We start from the raw sequence: 9,455 nt of genomic DNA on the forward strand, positions 1-9,455 counted from the left end.
ATGCGAGCAATTATCCACTGATGAAACACAACCACAGCCAAGGACGGGGGGCTGGGGGGAGCCCTCGTGTGATATTGCACATTTCCTCAGGCGACGATTTCAACACAGCACATTTTTGTTGTCGCTGGCGTTCAAGAGCCTGCAGAAGTGGGGATTACGGGCAGGGATAAGGCTTGTCTGCCTGTCTGATAAAACCTAGCTGAAGATAAGGGCTCCTTACAGGTCTAATTTTATAACTGGCCCCATTGCCCTTTGTTTCTCTTGATCCAGAGCCGATCAGTGCTGCCTAGGTAAGAGAGCTAAGAAATTGGCAAAGGGGCTGGGGAGGACTGGGAGCCCATCTCCCCCTTTCCACCCCAGGCACAAAATGAGTACCCATGGCTTGAAGCATCTTGAGATGCCATGCTCTTGCACTTGAACAGCCACAGGAGCCAGAAAATTCTCCTCTCACCATGGATGCCAGGCACCTGAGGCTCTGGACCTGTCTCCTCCACCCACTACACCAATTTTTGGAAAGCTGAATCATAGAATCATAGAATCATAGACTGCTTTGGGTTGGAAGGGACCTTAAAGATCATCCAGTTCCAACCTCCCTGCCATGGGCAGGGACACCTTCCACCAGACCAGGTTGCTCAAAGCCCCGTCCAACCTGGCCTTGAACACTGCCAGGGAGAGGGCAGCCACAGCTTCTCTGGGCAGCCTGTTCCAGGGCCTCACCACCCTCATGGTAAATACCTTCCTTACATCTAATCTAAATCTCCCCTCTTTCAGTTTAAATCCATTACCCCTTGTCCTGTCACTCCATTCCCTTGTAAAAAGTCCCTCTCCAGCTTTCTTGTAGCCCTCTTTAAGTACTGGAAGGCCTCAATAAGGTCTCCCTGCAGCCTTCTCTTCTCCAGGCTGAACAGCCCCAACTCCCTCAGCCTTTCCTCACAGGAGAGGTGTTCCAGCCCTCAGAACATTTTTGTGTCCTCCTCTGGCACCACTCCAACAGGGGGTTGCAGTACTTAGAGGCCTCGCATCTCCTCAGCGTTATTGCATTGAACCAGGGAAGATGGTCAACTGGTGCAAACCTCTACAGACACAGCAACTGGCAATAAAACCCCCTGATTTACTCATAGGTGACAAGTCATCTGCTTTAAAGCATGGTTTTGAGAAGAAAGTCCTGCCTCTGCTCCATGGTTCCCTTTTGTCTTGCTTTTTTTGCCACTAGTAGGAAGGAATAGTGAGAGGGAGGGGGAGAGGGGAGAAGAGGGAAGAAGAGAGGGAAAAGGGAAGAGGAAGGGGAAGGGAAAAGGAAAGAAAAACAAGCACTCAAGGTTAGTAAATGTATAATAAAGCTGGAAGGCAGTAATGCTCAGTATGGTATCGTTTGGAGAACTCGGCAACGAACCTTCCGTGTATAAATCCTGACATGCCTGCCTCCTTGTGCTTTGATCACCAAATACGATTGCTAAAACATGCAAGCCACAAACACCGTCCCCCTGGCTACATCATGCACCATATTAAAACCACGTCCTGAAACGCAGTTAATACCTCATTTGGAAACAAAGGAATGGAGGAAACCATTTAACCATCAGAAGGTGCCAGGAAAGCCCCAGGAGATGTGCCGTGGGCTCATCAGGTAGTGATGCCTCACCAAGCTTGGGAAGAGGTGGGTAATGAGAGGTCTGGAGAGGTGATGGAGCATGGAGGGGATCAGGGCAGCAAAGAGGAGCTGAGTGACTTGAGACTGTGAACAGGGATGGGATAGATCGCCTTCTCCAAATTTCTGCATAAATCAGCAAATGGGCAGGAGACCCTGGCTGGGCTGATGTGTCATCCCAACCAGCCATAACGTGCTGCTGGTGGGACACCAAGCACAGACGTAACAGCCTGGCCTGTATACAGTGCAGGGGATCATTTGGTACGTCGCTGGCGTGTACCTGCACTTCAGGGCTCGGAAAGTGCGGTGCAGCCATGGTGCATCCGCCATCAGCTTGGGCCCAGGCTCACCTGGCTCTGCAGGAGCGACATTTTGTGGCTTACAAAATTCTCATTATCCAGTTTTGGATTTCATCAGAAGCCTGCTGTGGTCCCTGACAGCGGCCAAGACTTCAGCTCTGAATCACGCCAACCGGGTAGCATTTAGCTGACGCAGCGAAGACCCCAGGCTAGAAATGAGTGTGCCCATGTGCTCCGCATTCAATCACCAGCACAACTCCCTGCTGCTCCCGCAGGAAGGGATTTTATCCCCACATTTTCTGGCCCCAAAAGATCTTTTCAGACACACTCACACAATTTCAGCAGAAATTGGTTCCAAAGCAACATAAAAAAAGCAGTCATATATCCACTTGAGTAGAGGACACACAAAGTAATATACTCACATGAGCAGCAGAAACTTATTGATTTAGAACTATGCCTTACTTTGAAACATTCCCATGCAAGCCTTCGATAGAAAACTGGGCTGCAAAGAACTGTCATAAGCCTTTCAAGAGCTGACAAATATCCAAAAATGTGTCTGCTTCTCCAAATGATCCACCTTGCTTAGTCTGAAAAAAAAATCAGGGTATTTCAGCAACAGTTGTGCCACAATTCCCCACCTCTAATTTGACACAAACTCAAGACTTGCCTTCTGACAGTTTTGAAGCCTTCTCTTGTAACGTTTGAAAAGCAGCCCCAACACAGACTGTTGGCTCATGTGGTCCTTTAAAACGTCAATCTCTGACTCGTCCTTCAGACCATTTCCAGGGGGACATACATTTTTGCCTCTCCTATTCCTGCTGTCATGTTTCTTTGTTTTGTGTTTCAGTCTGCTCTGCAGAATTGCTGTGCACCATACAATGGGGTCACAAGAAAGTGGCCTTTGATTGGTGAACAAAGTGACTTTTGTGCATAAGAAAGACATCCTTTGGGTTGTTTCAGGGTCGATGAGGCTACAGGACACCAAAACTGACTATTGATTAATATGATGGAGCCAAACCAGGGTCCTTCCATATCCCTCTCATTTCCCCTTACATTCCTCGGAATACCCACAGGATGGTTAGTTTTTCCCCATCATGCTTTCATTTGCAGACCTCCTAAGACAATTTTGTTGCTTTTTTTTAGCTGGGATTCCCATATGTCTTCTCACCCATTGCTCTTTCAGTCAATGATGTGAACCATGACAAGTCTCCCCTACTCCAGCCCAGTAAGAGCTTTATCCATCTGCCCAGGGTCTAATACAACACAAACGACAAGGACTGAAGGCTGAAACCCACATTTCTTGAAAGTCAGCATAGCTTGGCACAGATTTTGACATGAATGCCACAGATCTGTGGTATAGATTTTGACACAGAGAAGAAAAGCCGACTTCTTTCCCCAAAAGCAGAGGCTTTTCATGACCACCACTTCATGTCCTGAGCAGGGTTAGTAGTAGGGGGTGGAACCATGTTGATGGGCACATTTATCTTTATAATGCTAACAAACAATAAAGTCTGTCTTTCCTTCTGCAGACTTGATCCTGGAGCACTCAATGCCAAGCTGTAACGAGAGGAAACGGAGAAGGGAACATGGGACAGCAGGACCATGCCCAAAAATCAAGGGAAAACCACTAGTATCAAACTCAGCAGGGGTGTGGGGAGGGAATGGGATTTGGTCCTAGGGTAAAACGCTGCTCCCTGAAAGGACCCATTCATGGGGGGGTCCGACCTTGTGTTTGCACACCTCAGGAGCTTGATTGGTTTCCCGGCCACTGATTCCACCGTTCTTCTGTTTCAAAAGCCTTGACAAGGCAACCTGACAAGAATCCCCCTCAAAAGCACCTTGGGGAACAACCCATTGCTTTTGAAATAAGACAGGGTAGAGCAAGAGAAAATACACTGTGAGGAGCAGTTCTGCCTCAGCAAGACAAAAGGACTGAAATTCTCCTAGGTCTTTTCCAGCTCTCACTGCTCGGAAACTTGAGCTTAGATCCCAGATGCTTTATAGCTCTTGATGTCTCTTGTGCCATGAAGTCACTTAACTGGACCCTGGCTGAAGATTCGGCCCTCAAGCTGGAGCCAGTTGAGGACCAAGTGTGCCCTCTAAAGCACCTCACAACTTGTTGGTGTAACCACAAGCAAGTGGGACACAGTCATGGGGCCAAGGGCATTCCTTGCCTTTGGGATAGTGGGGTCCTCCCCATTTTACAGTCCGCAGTAAAATCTTTTGAGTCTTTCTGTGTCTTATTTTCTCACTGGGTGAAGTGTTGATGATGCATCTATCAGCCCCACAACATACAGGACAAGGAAGTATATTGCATCTTGTGCAGTTGTCTGCAGTGGGAACTTCCTTGGCTATCCCCAAAGCTGCAGAGATGGGCAAGCTGGATGTGAAAAGCAGCATGTAGGGAGACAGTCTTGACAACGTGGCCACCCCATGATTTTGTGATGTGAGCTGTGAAAATTTATGGCATAAACGTATGCTCTAACCCTCCTTTTTTACAAGGAAATTGAACAAAGTGGAGTTTTTAAGATCCTCATCAACTAAAAAAGTCTTCTGAGACAGTCGAGAGCTTGACAACCTAAGTCAATCACAAATTTATAGTCATTGTACCAAAGATGGTACTTGATCTGATTTGGATGTCACCGAGCTGTCATGAATGCAACCACAGAAGGAAGAGGGGCTTGTCATGTGCTTACGCTTTTATTTGACCCCAACCTGAGGAGCTCCCTGATTTCTGCACTACAGTCACCTGCCCCTACCCACGCCAGACTGAGCAGTCGTTGCTTATCAAGGTCCCCAAGACCAAGGTCTTCTCTGCGTTACCAGGTTAAACTGTATATTCCGTTACCACATGACAGGGGTATGCCAAATTTACAGTCGTTCAACTGTAGGACCCTAATTAATTCCACATATCTCAATGTGGTGGACACATTGCCTCATATACTTGGGCTCAGAACTTGGCCTAAGCTAATTTCTCCATATCAAGGTCAGATTCCACCTCCCACAGCCACTTCTTACCAATTTCAATTTAGGGAGCAGGGGCTTTCTCTCGGGTCCAGTCAGAGGAAACAAAACAGCCCCATGGACATGCTTCAGTGTGGGTCTGTCCATATTTGCTACGTGCAAACACAGGAACGAGCTGCAGCCCACAGCTCAGTGCAGTCCAACCAGCACACAAATTATGGGAAGTAAATTGCTCATATGTGTGGGACATATTATTTCCTCGTAGAGAAATTAATTTTGACCTTCTGCTAACTGCTAAATACATTCTTGTGTTTGGGAGAGGGTTGGGATTTCTTTAACTTTATCCAGATGAAGAGTATTAAGCAAAGGGCATAGGCAGTGGATATTTTTCTTGAAAGACTTTCCAGGTGGGTGTCTCAAGCCCGTCCTCTGCAGTGAGCTCAGCAAAGTGGGCTCAATCTGTTTCTTATCCAGCTCTTGTGATTGCACTTGCGTTTCTTCTCCGGAGCCTCTAAACACCAACAGGATGGAAGAGGACGGTGCCAAAAGACATGGCAGGTGAAAGAAATAGTCCATGGACAAGGGTGTTAGAAATGTTGAACTCCTTCCTGGCAAGTATTTATAAACTATTGCCTCAACGTTATGTTTTGTAGTTCTGGGAGCATCAGGATGGGGTGATATGGTGCCCAGTCCAGCCATCGGGACCAGCCAGGTGCTCTGGCATGAAGTAAGTGGGGACAAGATTTTACTCCGCACCCCAGAGCTGCATGGACTCAGCTCTGATTTCAACTGGGCATAACAAGAGCTCTCCTTCACATTTCAATCCACCTTATCGAAGCAGGACCCTGTTTTGGCCTCCTGACTATGCCATGCAAAGTGTGCTTAAGTGAGGGGGGGGCTGCCAATTTTGGGCCAGACCCTGAGCAATCCCGTGTCCTGTCTCAGACTCTGGCAAGGAACAAACGCGTCAGGAAAACTGCAAGAAAATCCAGAATAAGCAAACGTGGATCAATAGCAGGAATCTCTTTCTAACTTCCAGCAAATATTGACTTAAACCCCCAGAGCAGACATGGACAAATATTGCCTCATCAGACCTTTTGGGGGGATTAAAAATGTCTTTTCAATGAAAGAGAAAATCTACGCATTTTTTGTTCGCTTCTAATTGAATGTTCTGCGCTTTTTTTCTTCTGAAAAGAAAGCTCAAGTATTTTAATTTTTGGTCTCTGTGTTCAGAAATCTTTCCACCACCCTCAAAGAAAAACATCATGACACATTAAAAAGAAAACAACACTCACTGTAAAAAAGCAGTTGGATTTTTACATCAGATTTGTACTGGAGAAGATTTACCTCCCTTCAGAATCTCCGATTTTCTTTGTAGTGTGAAAACTAATTATTTTAATTCGTGATGCTCTTGCTATCTGCATAAACATCTACAACCATGGCGAGAATATGCCAGGGTCAGAGCACATCATAACAGCGTGTTTAATTTCTTCCTGAGGCTGATAATCTGCTCAATAGTCAGTCTTGGCTTTTAAACGGGCAGGCATTTGTGGCAAGAAACTCAAATACATCCAACACCAAAGCTGGCTAAATAAATAGAACAAGGCAAAAAAGTTCTCAAAGTCCAATGGGTAGAAGGCTGAAACAGAGAGAGGGTTGGGGAGGTTCAACCAATAAATTTAACATCTGTGTCAACTACCTGTAACACCAGAATGTTCAACTGCAGAAGAGTTATAACAATGCAAACCTGTGACTGGCAAAGCCATCATCTCACGGCTATTCAGTTCTCCTATCCCTGGGCTACTGCTAGGAAATGAGTTTAGCCTGTTCCTTAACTTCCCTGCATCCACTATTGGCTCTCAATGCCACGCAGGTACGCTGCCTGTCCCCTATCCCCTACTCCACAATGTGTTTCTTCTCCCCTCTAAATAAATTACCTTCTGAGGGATGTTGTAATATAAGCATCAGTCCCGCAGCATAAATTAAAGACTATTGACCTGCATATCTGTACCCAAAATGACCACAAGATCACAGTGCTGCTTGGTGGGAAATGCATCTCCAATTCACTTTCTGGTGGGTCACAAAACCACTGCCACCACCAGCCTTGCCTTAGCACTGTTTCCTGCCAAGACACTGGGATCCCAGGGAGATGGCAACAGCATCGCTCCTTTCCCCTGCAGCACATCCCTTCATCTCCAGCAGGCAGGAGGTCTCTGCGTGCCTGGTGGGTTACTGAGTAGATGAAGTTACTGGGTCCTGCTGGTCCTGGGTGGAGAAAGGCCCCAGGGCTACTGATGCTAGATGCACAGAAGCAGCTACATGTCTTCTTCTAAACCATGCACCCGTCATGTATGGTTTGAAATGGCTGTCATGGTCCATGCCATCCCCACAGCAGCCTCAGGTCTGCCTGGCTGTACTGTGGATGCCTGCCACGGTTGCCTGGATCCACCCATAAATTGTACTGAGCAGCAGTGGCTTTAATCATAGCTAAGCTCCATGGAGAAGCAGCTCCTGACCCTTGCCTGTGCAGAGTTCACTTTCTCCTATCAAATGTCCACTGGTTACAGCTAACGTGGCCCTGGGCTTTACCAGGTGCCCCTGTGTCAAGACCTGGGAGCCTTTAAACAAGCCTACACAATCTGTTTGTGAATCTCCAACATCTCCACCTATTCCTGTTCAGTGCAGCTAGTCCTCCTCTCCCCCTGCTCTCCTCAGCTCCTCCTTACCCCTTTCTCATGGTCTTCTGCCTCATCCCCTTCTTCATCAGCACAGGCCATTCCTGTGGGACCCTCTTCCCCAAACCATCTACTAAAGGTCTCCAGAGGATTTCACCTGTGGAAATCAACTTCACTAAAAATTTGCTAAACAATTCAAGTAAGAATTTGACAAGTAGCAGCAGAGAACTGTCTCTGAGCACCAGCCTGGGGGCAGGAATTTGCCACAGATATTTCAAAAATTGAAATTCCACCTCTTTTTTCCCTTCTAGTTGCAAGATCTCAGCAAAGTTCAGAGGTGAGTGGTTGTCTCCTCCTCATCATCAAGGTTTTGAAAAAGATCAAACTCTTCTTGCCTGGGAGTAACAAATCATCTCGGACTTGCTGGGTCTTTATGGAGTGGGTGAGTCCCATAGTTATGGGATTTCTTACACTTTGCTTTCACAGAATCACAGAATCACAGAATGGTAGGGGTTGGAAGGGACCTCTGTAGGTCATCTAGTCCAACCCTCCCGTCAAAGCATGGTCACCTACAGTAGGTTGTAGAGGACCGTGTCCAGGCGAGTCTTGAATATCTCCGGAGAAGGAGACTCCACAACCTCCCTGGGCAGCCTGTTCCAGTGCTCCGTCACCCTCAGAGGGAAGAAATTCTTCCTCATGTTCAGACGGAACTTCCTCGGCTTCAGTTTGTGCCCATTGCCCCTTGTCCTGTCACTGGGCACCACTGAAAAGAGCTTGGCCCCATCCTCTTGACACCCACCCTTCAGGTATTTGTAAGCATTTATAAGGTCCCCTCTCAGCCTTCTCTTCTTCAGGCTGAACAAGCCCAGCTCCCTCAGCCTCTCCTTGTAGGAGAGATGCTCCAGTCTCCTCACCATCCTTGTAGCCCTCCGCTGGACCCTCTCCAGTAGCTCTTCATCTTTCTTGAACTGGGGAGCCCAGAACTGGACACAGTACTGCAGATGAGGCCTCACTAGGGCAGTGTAGAGGGGAAGGAGAACCTCCCTCGACCTGCTGGCCACACTCTTCTTGATGCATCCCAGAAAGCCATTGGCCTTCTTGGCAGCCAGGGCACACTGCTGGCTCATGATTAACCTGTCGTCCACTAGGACACCCAGGTCCCTCTCCGCAGAGCTGCTCTCCAGCAGGTCCGCTCCAAGCCTGTACTGATGCATGGGGTTGTTCCTCCCCATGTGCAGGACCCTGCATTTGCCTTTGTTGAACCTCATCAGGTTCCTCTCTGCCCAACTTTAGAGTATTTGGTGGTGACCACTGTTGAAGACAACATGCCAAATGTAGGTCAAAGTAGCACAGCAACTCCCCTGGTCCTAGATATGATTGTTATTGGTTTTGGTCATCTCTTTTGCATTCTCACCTTTTTTTAAGCTGTACATCTTCCTCTGCACTCTGCAATGATCAAAGATCCCAGTCCCAGAAAGGCCACCTAAAGATAATTTTGGATGATATCACCTAAGCCTCAAATCTTTTCCTTCCTGTGGCTGACCCCATACAGGGTAGCTGTTAGCTCCCAGGTAAAACCTCCTTCAATAGCTCATGGGCTATTGAACTGCAGCTGCAGAGCTGGCAGGGTTACAGGACTTCCCTCGGACAGGACAGACAGGGTGGTGGGGCAGAGACCATAAACATGACACCCAGACATGGCAGTCATGATAATCCTGCAGACAGCACCTCCGTAGTGATGGACTAGAGATGCGCTCCACATCTGCTACCCCATTCGAGGCACAAAGCAGGACAGAAGTCTTCACATCCAGCTCTGCTGTAAGGATGTCTCCCGCTACGCAAGGTCATTTCTTATTACACCAATCTGCTACT

Source organism: Opisthocomus hoazin, chromosome 1, assembly GCF_030867145.1.
Source record: "Opisthocomus hoazin isolate bOpiHoa1 chromosome 1, bOpiHoa1.hap1, whole genome shotgun sequence".
Lineage (NCBI taxonomy): Eukaryota > Metazoa > Chordata > Aves > Opisthocomiformes > Opisthocomidae > Opisthocomus > Opisthocomus hoazin.